The 14,219-nt window shown below is 33.3% G+C and overlaps 1 protein-coding gene across 3 annotated transcripts in view; it reads right to left on the reverse strand.

The window, feature by feature from the left end:
* LOC118190309 (myocyte-specific enhancer factor 2-like) overlaps window positions 1-14,219 on the reverse strand; it is a 148,917-nt gene that overhangs the window by 88,542 nt on the left and 46,156 nt on the right. Inside the window, exon 2 of one of the 3 annotated variants that reach the window (XM_035361005.2) lies at window positions 83-344. The exons of the other annotated variants lie outside the window; for them this stretch is intronic. The gene's annotated coding sequence lies outside the window, so the exon portion shown is untranslated. The remainder of the gene's footprint in view (window positions 1-82; window positions 345-14,219) is intronic. 3 annotated transcript variants of the gene reach the window in all.

Genomic DNA, 14,219 nt, shown 5'->3' on the forward strand with positions numbered 1-14,219 from the left:
GATTTTTTATACACATTTTTGAAGGATAAAACTTCCTTACTGATCATTATAATGAAATACTTTCTGTAAATACCCAATCTACCTGGGAAAGAACACCTTTTATACTCCTTCGTCAAAACTCAGACACTCATCTCCAGAGCTAAATGCAGAGTCACTTGAATCTTTTCCTAATCAGCATCTGAGTCCTCCTGCAACAAATTGTCCTCTGTACCATCCCGTGCATTACTAAAGCCACACTTCTTAACCACTGTCTCTGTTGTCACAGCATCCTATGAAGCTTTGACCCATTCACAAACGACGTATCGACGTATAATCGGCTATAAGACGCATCCCGTTTTTCAGACCTATTTTCAAAGAAACAAATTGCGTCTTATACGCCGGCAAATACGGTATATGCATGTATGTAATAAATAACTTTTTAAATTATGAATCATCGTTCTTTCCCTTGTGTAGAAAATCGCTAAACACAGCGAAGATCGTTGCGTTAATACGCATGTACCGATATGTCATAATGATTTCTAAATACATACAATGGTGGACTGAGATCACACAATAATCTTTTTTTTTTTTTTTTTTTTTTTTTTGTGTGTGTGTGTGTGTGTGTTCATTTCTCAGTCGTTTTAAGCAAACGATACAATCTCGTAATCAGCATAATTTAAAGACTCCTTCAATTATAAATTGTTATGAAACTACATAACGAAAGGTTTTGTTTTCATGCAACACACGTCGCGAAAATCTAAGAGTTTCTTTCAATCTTTCTACGGTCCGTTTGAAGATTGAGAATCTAGAAAATCGCATTGAACTATCTGAAACTAGAAAATCGCATTGCTTTACTGCATACGGTGGCTCACACTTGTTTTCAGACATTTGTATTTTTGAAGTTTATTTGGGCAGATCTTGTACTAAATATTGAAACACTAACTCCAATTTTTTCGAAATGTATTATTTTTTCCTCTACTTTAAGAACTGCTTATTAAAAAATAAATTATTCTTTGCAATAAAATAATTTACTCTAAAATGCTAATGTATGACACATATAATAGTTGGATACCTGAAAATTTAATTGAGATGTTTTGGTAGACGATGTTTCTTGGCATATTTTTTGTTCTAAATAAAACTATATCACAAGAATTGTAATCTACATTTGGAAATTATTTGTTTAGCAAAATATATTAATAGATATATGAAGCCAACATGGCTAGACACTATAAATTGACAGTGAGGTTTTCTTCCCCCCCCCAAATTTAACGATTCGCCATTTTAAAGATAAATATTCAATAAAGTTATGTAAAGTGTTCAACTATCTTTGTTGCATTCAAACGGGGAAATTTCATGGAACTGCTCAAAATATACTGAAGTCTGCACACATTTCAAGCTAACACCAAGGTATCGGAGAATATCCTATAAAAAAACCCAAAGATTAGTTCTGTAAAACTCGTAGCGAATTTAGAAGAACAACTTATAATAAAAGTTAACATTTAACCTGTTATAAGGAACATTAGAGCAATTGGATACAATGCGCGATCAACAAGAAAATTTTTCGTCGATATAAATAAATAAAATATGCCTGCAGTTCGCAAAATCGACGATTTATCATACTGAAATAATATTATATATACATTTGGGTGCAATGGAGAAATTGCAGTGACGTGAAAGTCAAATAAAGAATTGAATCCGGAAAATCTATTACCTACTTAAGCATAAAGGTGAAAGAATACTGGTTTGGGTATTTTTTGTTGTCTCTGGGATGGGAAATTTAACTCTTATTAAAAATAATAATGACCAGTATGAATATATATTAGTTCTTTTATGTGTCATTTATTATTTTGCGTATTGTCTATGTGTGATTACGGTATGTTTTGACGTATAGTTTTGTTGATGTATCATTTTTCCTTTGTATCAATATTTTTTTAGGTATTATTAATTTTTTTTATTCTTGTATTAAGTTGGTTTATTTTTATAGGGATATTAGGATAGTTTAATTAGTAATGGTATATTTTAGAATTTTTATTATAGTAGTATTTTCATTTTTTTTTTCCCTTTGCTTTCTCCAGACCTAGATATCATGTTTTTAGTGCTGAATTGTATTTCCTTGTATTATGAGTATTTCGATAAAGCTGAAACGCAAAAAAATACTAAAATATTTCAAAGGAAATTTGACAAGAAACTTCCGCTTCATTAAAGACGAAAAATAAATCAAAAATCTTTTTCAACTCATGTTGTTGGTTACTTCCTTCCTATGCAATTTAATTTAATTTCGTCTGTTTATGGGATATACTTTTGGCAAAACTGCATTATTTTGCTTCTTTAAGAAATGAGGACCATGTCTGGTTTCTCTCAAAATGAGAGCAGCTTTTTGGTATCAATCCCAAATTAATATTAGACTCAAACTCAGGATTTTCCAAGAAAAACTGAAACTGGATTGCACTCACGTTACACACGTAATACTAATAAATGATAAAAGATTATACAACCATGGTTTCGTTTACCATGACTTGAATCCATATTGCATTATCAGTTTTCAGTGTCTTACAATTTGGTCACTGATTTTCAAAATAAAAATGTATCTTAAGGCAATTTAGATAATCTGAATGATTTTTACTGAAGCTCTGTTCGCTTTTATTGTAAGCATTTCTATTTAATCGAATATCCTTCTACACAACAGACTTACAAATATTTGAACTAACTAGTTATCAAGTTTTAAATGGCAATGCAATCATGTCATGTATTCAAAACAAACAAGAGAGCAACAAAAACGGAAAGCATTTAATAATCCAGGCTCATCAAATGGTTGTTTAAGAACAGTAGGAAGTGGTTGCTTCTGAAAAATTCGCGATACGGCTACATGTAACAAAACTTCTTGATAAAGAAAGCCAAATTCCTTTTTCAGTGATATTTAAAAAGCCAACTTTCTTTTTCAGGGATAATTAAAAAAGAATAATTATCTATTATTAATTACCTGCAATTTTTATTAAAAATATTGCACTTTTTGAAAATGTGGAAGAAGCCAGATATTACTAGCTTCAAGATATACCCAAGTATACAACTTATCACAGTATACAACCTATTCATGTATTCGAAAATTTAGTTTTTTTCCACTGTATGTCAATTACGTATTTACTTCACTGTAGCGAACCATTTTGGATGTCATCTAAGATGATGGACCATAAGCCCACATAGCGGATAATATCTGAGTAACACATTAAGCAGACTTCATTTTAAGAGGCAACTACTAATATAATATTCATATTTTCAATATTAAAAACTAAACGATTCTGTATTTAAGTACATAATGTATGGTGTTATAAAAAATCTTTTAATTACAATAAATCTGCGAATGTTCATAATTATCAGTTGATATTTCATAAATTAAATGTATTTTGAACTACATTAATTATTTATAATATTAAAAAGGTAAGGATTTAAATTACTGGGAAATGCGTTTATTGCATTATCTCGCTTTGAAAGATAAAACAAGAGATCTTACATTTTGTCGAATGACCACACTTTGAAACTGCCTATTTGTACGGAAACGTGGATGATAAAAAAATGCATGGCAGCGTAAGGTAAAATAACGGACAAACTATTTTGGAAAAACTTCGTTAAAGAAGTTTCTAATGTCAATAATTTAAAATTCTGGTATTCAGTGATGAATGCCTTCAATCGAATAGGGTTGGAAATGATTGGCGTTGAGTGGAAGACGGAATGCACCTGTAAATACCTTTTCCCTGCCAGCAATCCGCTCCTAGGGTGCTGCTGTCGACAAAGGGGGTCAAGGCTGAAATAGCATCTACTGCGCAACAGCGAGCTCTTAGCCAATGACCGAAGGAAACCAGACCTTCCCGCCTTTTAACTCCTTGCCCCTCTAACATTTCTTCTGGTATCCCCGTTTCCATTACGAACATCAATATTGCGCAATGCTTGCATTCCATCAGACTACTTTCGCACCAATCAAAACCTAGCCGGCACCTTCCCGATTTTAGAGTTGTTGAGGAAAAAAAAAAATGTACCACTCGATTTAAATTCTTGCGAGATACAATTAAACTCCGATTATCCAAATCGTTTTTTTCTCTAAGCCAAGTAAAACGAACCATAATGTTTACATTTTGGCATCAGAAATGCTCTCAGCATTCATTCCATATCTTTTCGATTGTCACGTTATATATGCTATCATCCACAGACCTGGAAAATTGTCAAAGCCTGAAAATTAAGAACTTTTTATCTTCCACGTTGCCTCACAAACATCCTCACAAACTCAGAGAACTACTATTAAGCAAAGGATAAGATCTTAAATTTATTTTTCAAATTTAATAAAACTGTAACTGCTGAAAGCCTTAAAAAAATAAATAAATAAATAAATAAATAAAACCTAATCATATGTCCGACTAATAATTTTTAGGCATTACATTTGCAACATCATCGTAATCAGTAAAACAGGTTTCTAACGCCATATGTTACCGATAATTTTTACATAAGCGTAGAATTTCTATTAAACACACATTGCGCCTGCAGTACTATCAATATTTATTCTGCCCAATTTTATCTACAAAACTTTGGATTTTTTCGTATTTCAAGTCGGAAAGCACATGATAAATAGCTTTTAGAGTTTGAAAATAACGTTATTAAAAAATTAAAAACTGCTTTCTAATTACATATGCAGAAGACTTCCTTTAAATTAGCAACAACAATTTTAACACACATTTTGAAGTTCCATTTGTTAATTCTGTTTCAAAATAATATTAACTTTGAAACTATTGTCTTCAAAAATAGTCATTTCCCTTTTTTATGAGATAAGAAGGTGCAGAATATTTTCCGAAATGGCCGGGCTACAATTAATTCGAATAAAGAGTTCTACTATACTATATGACAAGAGGCAAATTCGAGAGGTCCGTGGTTCGCTTTCCGGCGAGGGCATTGCTCATTTTTCATCTCTCCATCTTCTAAATAACTTAATGTCTCTACAAGTTTAGTTTTTTCTGCACATAATCTGCCTGTTCTATATATGGCTTTTTAAACAACTTTTTTTTAATGGATCTAGAATTCTTAAAAATTATTGCAGCACCAGCACCAATAAAAATTTATCACAAACATCAATTTTCATCCGCGAAGATTACCTGGTCATATATACGATGACACGTACATGCTATTTCGAATACGATACATGATGATGATCTATATGCGGTTTCTTAAATATGGAATTTGGATCACAGAAAGTAAAAAAATCCAGATTTCTGGCTATATCCAGACAGCAAGCATCCCTGAATATAGGCTTGAAATGACCCGTAAAGCATGCGGATGCTCTTTTTAGTAGGCCTGAGGCCATTTTGTGGATCATTTATAACACCACAATGCTCTTCTTTCGGTACTCCAGCACACGTGGATTTAGTTTAGACGTTTCCTTTAAGCAGATCCAACAGGAAAAAAAAATTGCGGGTGACAAACATGGCTAACAGTGGTCACAATCCTTTCGAAACGATATTGTCGAAAAAGACGCACAAGAACTGCAGGTTTTATTGTGCGACAATTAACATAATCTTGCTGAAATCAGCACTTAACGTTCGTTGATTTTAAGTGCAATAAACTTTGCAATGGTGCCTTGGCACACTATATTGTTCTTCATCGTTTCAAATTCTACAGTGAACAGTATTTGAGCTCCAAAATCCTCCTGTAATTTCTCAAAACCCTTTTTCCACTATCAAGATAACATTAGAACAAGCACTGATTAGAACAAGAATAGTGCTCCATACTGTTTTAACCAGGCTCTTCATACAGAGCATGCAATTCTGCTTTTAAAATATACAACGTAAAATTACAAATTTAATCTGACTTTAACTAGAATATTCTCCCTTTCAAGACATAACTAATATTTTTTTGCTGTGCATCACATTCTGTTTCACTTCAGTGACAAGCATCATCATTAACCAAAAGCCCCTTTTGGAAAAAGCTTAATTCGTTCTACAGACTAGAAAATTTTAAAACAGATACATGTCCTATACCTCATGAACTCATTATTACAAGCTTGTCTGTGTTGCAAATAAAGATGACTTGAAACGGTGATAAAAAAAATTCTCCAACATGACACATCTGTATCTTAATATTAAATAATATATCACATATATATTCTGTATAATTTATGCTGCACCTGTTTGCACTGCACTGCTAAAGACTGCTAGAAAAATTTCTGAATTTTCAAATAAGAGCTTAATGTCCTTTTTAATTTTACAGACTCTGGTTAGTTGCCAATTGTTAGATAATCCGTTTCTATGTTTAATAACGTCCTAGACAAGTTTTGAAAATTTTTGTACACTGTCTGCATATTTTATAAGTTGGGCAGCCTCACTAGAAGTAGAATTAATACAGTCTATGAATTTATCACCAACTTGTAACTGCCGAGTGACTATATATTTAACGGGGCTGCATGCATGACATATAAGCTATTCTGGAATTTTAAGGCAGGTAATCTAAAAATATAAAGAGTTACCATTGTCTGCTAAAACAGTAAAGGACAGAACAAATCAAAACTTCTTCGAATATAACCAGTCAGTCATTCAAAAATCTTAAATTGGTTTCAGTTTTATCAATAGCAGTTAATGCATCTTGTGACATAAATGACACACTGCAAGTTTCCCTTTTTGTTCTATTTATTTGATCTATGGGTCCTAAAGAACTTCTCTTAGAATTGCTGTCACTGAAAGATTAAACACGTGATGATGATATTACTAATGCTGTCACTGAATGCAAGAAGAAGCATCATATTCCACTCGATAAAAGTATTTTAATTTTAACAGATCAGGCAAAAACGTACAACTGAAGGGAGAAAAGGTTTTAGTTCTATCTTGCAAACAAAAATTAATCACGAGACATTTGTTTACCATTGCGTCACCGATCAAGACTCGTTTTGTGCACAGACATTTCCAGAAGAAATTTGTAATGTTGTGGAATTGGTGATCATGATTTTTCAACACAACTAAAGCTAAAGAAAACTTTTTATCATCAGCAATTTCAATCATTTTTAATAGCAATGGAGAGTGAATATGCAGATCTTCTGCTGCATAATAAGGTACGCTGGCTTTTAACAGGAATTGTTTTATAAAGTTTCATTTCCTTATGTTTTAAACTCTTAGTAGTCAACACCTGAGCAGTAATAACAGTCAATACCCTTCTCAACTATTCTAAACTAATGAATGGCCAGTGTATCCCAAAATTCCATTTCACAGTAGATATTATATCTCATCTAAATAATAATAACCGTAAACTAGAGAGGAAAGGAAACACAATTTTTTCGATGTTGAAAGAGTCATTTCATTCGAAAACAGACCATGCCTTTTTGCTCAAGATTTTGAAAAAGAAACATTAATTCATTTTGAAAACCTGCTAATACACCGCCAAGAAAAAATAACTCGGTAATTGCCATCTCTTACTATTTCAAAATAATTTTAAATATATGGGAAGCTTTTCTACGGAGGTTTAAGGAATTAGCTAATTTAGTCTTAAAAAAAAAAACAAAAAAACAAAAAAAAAACAGTACTGACGTAACAAAATAGAATTTTGCTCGCTTAATATTGACATTGTCGCTTTTGAAATGCAATTACCAGAGTTAAAAAATGCAGAATTATAGTGCTCCAAATCTTATCGCCTTACTGCTGATATGGTAAAACTGGTAAAAAGTTAAATCTTAGTTCAAAGTGGTCTGCTTTGTAAGACCTAGAGAAGGAAGAAAGTGATAATTTTCATGAAGTATTACAGTTCATAATGAAATATTACAGTTATTTTAACCGACTCATATGAATAGTTACCATTTGCTGTTCTTTCACTCTTTGGCTCTAATATTCATGCGAATAATTTTTTTCAAGCATGAACTCTATCAAAAGAAAACTGAGAAATCGTCTGATTGATGAGAACATGGAATCCTCCTTGAAATTAAAAACATACGAACTTGCCAAGGAATTGCAGGGTCATTCACATTAAATATGTGTTTTGTAATATTATTATTTTAATGTTTTTACATTAAAATAATTTTTGTAAATAAATAAGACCATTATTATTATTTCTATTATTATATCTAGTTCTGTTTAATGTGAGGAGCTAGTTTAAACAGACTCCTAAAAACACGTTCTTGAAAAGTAATTTGGCTCTCAAAGGAAATTTTAACCATTTTACTGCTGATCTTTGACTCTTTTGGCTAATGAGTTTGCCAACCACTAGTTTAGAACAACATCCCAGTGGCATATCCCAGTCTCGTGTAAAGTATCTATGTTCAGGTAATGGAGTCAGTAAACTACAACAAGTTATAGAAAGAAAATGAAATAGCAGAAAATGAAAGCAGATTATAGCAGAAAATGAAATATATTTAACCATCTCTCAAACATAAAAGATCACATAGTGGAGTAATTTGTAAGAATTAAGGGTTGAAAATTGGGAAAAATGCAACATTAGATCAGCATTTCTTTTACATAAAAACTCAATTCATTTTGAGAGAGAATCCAACTCTTTTCTCTTAAAGGATCAATTTCATGATCAACAGCTGCCTGATTGACTGACCGTCAGTATTCATTATTTTCTCGCAGGTGACAAAATTTTAAATCCCGCCATAGATATCAACCAAAATACCCGCCTTATGCATCATCTACCAACACGAGGTCTGGTTTATTTGATTATGACAAAGGATGCAAGGGCTATCTGCTTTAGGGAAACGATGCTTTCGAGGAGGACTTTCTAAGGGTATAAGGTATTTCTCTCGCCTTCTTAGCATGCCTTCGTGGTGTAGTGATCAGCACGCTCGGCGCGTATTCGAGAGGTCCGCGGTTCAATTCCCGGCAAAGGCATTGCTCATTTGTTCAATCTCCAGGTTAAAAAAAAAATCCTAATGTCTCTACAGTGGTGCTCGAACTAAAAAAAGGTGGTGGATGATGATTCTCCACCACCAGGATTTGGCGATTGGGTCCTCTAATCCCCAGTCGCCCTTTAAAAGGGGGAGTATATAAGGTATTTTTCCCGCCTTCTTACATGCCTCCGTGGTGTAGTGGTCAGCACACTCGGCGCGTATTTCAGAGGTCCGTGGTTCACGGCGAGGGCATTGCATATTTTTTATGTCTCCTGCTTCAAAATAATCTAATGTCTCTAACAAAGGAAACTGGCTTATATCCTGAAAACAACCATGAGGCAAGTCTAGGATATGCCTGGAAGCGAATCCAGGCCGAACTGCTAGATTCTCAGGCAGCAGTTACCGCATGAGACTTCCGTGATTTTCTCTATAATTAAAGTAGTGAATGCAATCACATTTCCGAGAGAAAGTTCCCCAACCTGGTTTAATCTCAAACCGTCTTCCTCCTTGTATTAAGCTTCAATTTGTTGATTCTGCTACGTTAGCTCAGCCGAGTTTAATGAATGTTACTCTTTTCTGTAAAACCAGGCATCTTACAAGAAGAAATCTCTCTCATATGAAAGCTCAAAATCACAAGAATCTTCTTTTGGTTTCCAAAAATGGCAATCAGTCGCCAAGCTTGGTACGAAGGCGACAAAGTGAGGGAGCACTCTCCAACCAATGAGCGGGCGGCCTCTAACCGCAAATGTAGCGGCAACGCGGAGAAGACTATTGCGTCACTGAACGATGACTACCCCGCACCTAGAAGCTCATATTATCAACGCATTGGAAAAAGATGGGGTCGTTTTTCTCGTTTGCCTTGCACATGTGTTGTCGTTGCACATGCGCTCTCTAGTCCACGTGAAATCACGCACTCGGATAATGCTGACTCAGTGAAGAACGGTAGCAATGCTGGGGAAAGAAGAACCTCGGCCGTGTGCTGGTAAGATTATCGGAAATACTGGTAAGATTATCGGCGAGATACGGTTATTCAGTCCAAAGTCCGCTATGGTTAAGAAAAACAAATGCCTCATAAAAACATAAACATGCACACGCAGAAAGTCAGAAACAAATTCAGGCCTGGAATTATCCGAACTGAGTGAGGCCACGAGTGGGTTCGGATAATCGATATTTTAAAAATGACTATTTCAAGCAAACTACTTATCTAAGAAACAAATATATTTTCAAACGTTAAATGTCTTATTGCGATATAAAAACCCTTTTCTCAATGAAACAGATAACAAAATATCCACAAAAATGACACACAGACGCACACACACACACACACACACACACACACACAAAAAAAAAAAAAAAAAAAAAAAAAAAAAGGCGATTTCATCTCCTTTATTCCTATGTGCAAATAAATAAATCGTTGCTTCACTTATTTTTTAAACAAGAGATAATTATTCACTGGCATTATCCATACATTGTCTTTCAGTTAAAATATTACAATAATAATAATAATAATAATTATGCATAGACACCACAGTCAGTTATGCTGTAATTTATTAGTGCATTTTTCTCCCTATTTTTACCTCAAAATCGAGAAGGCAAATTTACGATGAAAATTAAGAAGGGAATACATCATTTCTGACGGAAAGGGGAAAATATCTTTATACGAAGGGAAATTCCAATATTACTGTAATCTACAATTCAAAATAATTGTTTTTAACTTGGCACAACAAATGTTGCAACCCGTTCATAACTTGCACTTTGCTACCATTAAAAACAGATACTCTAAAAGAAAAATATGCAAGGAAGAAATACATAAAGAAATACTACAATGTGTAATGCACTCATAAAGACTTTTTTCGTGCAAGCACAAGTAGTGAAATGAGATGAATAAAAAGAATAAGAGTGGCTTAGACAGGGGTATACAAGAATATCAGTTAAATGAAAATCTTCAGTTAAAAGCAATTCAAAGAAATATCCAAGAACTAATCTACTGTGCACTACGGCACAGAAAATTTCAAATTTCGACCAACCCACCAAGGTTTCATTCCCAAACTTTTCTCCAAATCTTCGTTGACATCTGTCCAAGTAAGTTTTAATGAGTTCTGAAGAACGGTAGTAAAGAAATCTAAAATCGCATGACCGATTCTCTACCCAACTGCTAAAATTTAAAGATTGAGTTACTTTTTTGAAGTTCAGTAGTTAGCCCAAAGGGAAAATTTGCCCTAACAGCTATTAATCTCGTTTTGGCATTTTGCGTTGTCCACTATAAAAAGGGGTTTCAGTTTTCAAATTGTTGCCACCAAATATTAGAGCTCTGGATTATATTAAATAACGAAGAATCTGCACGAATGTATGTATGTTTGTCGCATTGTGAAAAAACATCGCTAAAGCAGTCAAATTTTAAATAACGTTGTCGTTCATTCGAATATGCACATCTGGAAGCCCAAATTTGGAATCTGTTTTATTACTATTTCATATTTTGTAAAACTTTAACAAATTTTTGATTAACAAACTCAACGACTTCAAAGCGAGCAATGGCAACGCAGTACGGAGAAGAAATCATTTTTATCTCCAGCGCGCAAGACTGTGTATCAGAAATTCTAAAGATATGCCCTTTTTAAATAATTTGTGACATTGCTGTTGAATTGAATTTTATGATTTAAGCACGAAGAACATGATATTTAATAAATAAAGGTAACACACAAAACAAGTAAAAAAAGGCCCCTTTCGGCGTAATATAAATCTGAAAGGTTTCAGTTTTTTTTTTTTTTTTTTTTTTTTTTTTTTTTTTTTTAAATATAGAAAACTTGCAGCAGATGCAGTATGGCAACCATTTGATACTAGAAAATTTGGCTATAGCCCTGCCCCTAAGTTAAGAGAAAAAAACATTTTTCAAGCGACTCTTCAGTTTTCAAATTTTTCAGTATTAAGAAAAATTATTTTTTCTGAGAATTTTATACAAAATTAATAAGACGGCTGAACATTTGCATGGCATGGAATTTACAAAGTGATACAGAAAATTCTGAAGCAGTTTTTCCAGTTCTCCACAAAAGTCGTTATCTCTAATTCTCGAAATGTGACAGGAAGCCTTGGCCAAGCAGCAACACTTTTCCTAGAGCGTCCCATGCATGCTTTGTTGGATTCAGGTCAAATGAGCATATTGATCACTCCATACATTTTATTCTTTGCTCCAACAGACTGTCATTTGGGATCGTGTAGTATATATGTCCATACCACGCAAGCTCAATCTTCAATTACTATTATGCCTAATTGCTTTAAATTGCTATTTTTCAACACCTGCAGCTTCAAATAATTGCTGCTGTTTCAAAAACTATCACTAGTTTTTCACGAATGCTTCGCATTCAATTTTTCTCACCAAAGACTATGCTAGTAAACAAAAAGATATGCTAAAAAGTATTTTACTTTTCACAGGGTAAGGCGACGTCCAGGAACTTGATACTGTGACTTCGTCACTTGAATTGATATGTTTACACGTTCGCCTATACTTATTCCTGTCAAACCACCAGTTCTATGCATAGATTTTGAGGCCCTTCGCGCATAAAACTGGAATTATGTCTCGTATTTATGCTTTCATATAAAAATATAACGATCACCTAGCTACAAACAGGATCTTTACTCATCTATGAAGAGGACTTCACACCGCGTTCTGTACTATCCCCATTACGATGTTCATACGCTAAGTTCCTCTGCACTTTTAGGTATCTCCCGATTAAAAAAATATATGAACTAGACGTCTATTTGCATACGCTACTAATAAAGGCGATTTCGTACTGTTTGAGTCAACCAAGTTTCGTCTAATAGCCCGAAAAAACTACCTCTGTAGATGAATGCAATTTTCTGCTTTGTTTCGACAGGCTACAGTTAATCGCCGACTTCTGTTGTTGCTTGTTGCACATAGGCAACAACAGAAGAAGGCCTAGGCAACCTGCACCTCATCTTTTATTGACAGTGTTTCTAGACTTTTCTCATAGAGGAACACTTTTTAATATCTAAAAATTTTAAGAACTGTTAGAGTAAATTTAACTTTTATGATAATAAATGATAACACCGATATATTTAGATAAATACAGTAAATATTTATTCCAATTATTGTACCATACCTATGAAAGAACGATTCGATTTTTAATTTAATTATCAAAACACATAAAATTTATTAAACGCACAAATAATATTAAAAAAATTAAAACATTTTAGACTCTTCAACGACTTCAAAGTGTTTAAATCTTCAAATTACTAATTCTTTTAATGTCACGCACAATATCAGAAACCTGAACTCTTATATCAAAGGCAGCACCAAGTCGGCTTCTATATCTGGATTTTATAGTAGCGTAATATGAAAAAACTGCCTCATACGAATGCGCTGTGGTAATAGGAAATAAAATATGAGTTGCTCAGTTTGATAAAATCAGAGAGCTTCTGACAAAATTATCCAAAATTCGTTTAATGGTAGTTCATTAAATTTTTGCCAGAATCAGTCGTCAAATCAGTCAATTCTTCGAAATCAGCTGCGCTCATATCTGCTGGCTTAGCTGTCGTCGTGTGGATTTCGAATCCAAGATCTGCTTTCCTGGCATAGTGGGAAATATGCAGGTCATACATACTGAAACATTTTGTTGCAAATTATATGGTCTATTTTTAAACTTTCTTCATTTAAAGAATCATCTGGGCTAGGAAAACAGTCAAATTCATTCCTTTCTAATCCAGAATCTCAACTTTCCAAGAAATCCAGAATTTCAACTTTCGTTTGAAAGACGCAATTTTATCCCTTTCATTTAAAAAGAAAAACGAATGAAATAATAAATTAAATTCACAACACTATGTAAATATCTATTAAAGAACACTCATTAACCATGTAAGAACTTGAATATAAAATAACACAGTGATTTTTCATTGCATTTTAAAAAAATGCGCATCATAACCCTTCTTTACCAATGAACCATCGCTTGTGCATCATCTGCATACCTTTTCCAATCAAGTCTGATTTTTATAAATACAATTATTAATGCAGTTAAATATATTTTGTCTACTTACTCATTCTTGGAGGTATTCGAAAAGAGGGAATCCTTTTCAGTGCTGTTATTATACACACAGCGCCACAAGTACCAATAAAACAGACTGCTCTACTGTATCAGGGATTCTCATCCAAAGGTAAATTTCTTAATTTAGGGAGACAGAATGCGGTCAGCCTTTTGTTTAGCAGTTAAGTATTTTACGAATATAAATAAATATTTTTATTCAAGTTTTGGTATTTATCAACATTTTCTATACTTTTTGTTATTTAATTCATAAAATCATGTTAAAAATAAAACTAAATTAAAATATTATATGTATTTTTCGTTTTGGCAAAGACGGAGGGTATCTTCTAGCAATAGTGAAG

Source organism: Stegodyphus dumicola, chromosome 9 (assembly GCF_044657685.1).
Source record: "Stegodyphus dumicola isolate Sdum_Otavi_A_Nest chromosome 9, ASM4465768v1".
Taxonomy (NCBI): domain Eukaryota; kingdom Metazoa; phylum Arthropoda; class Arachnida; order Araneae; family Eresidae; genus Stegodyphus; species Stegodyphus dumicola.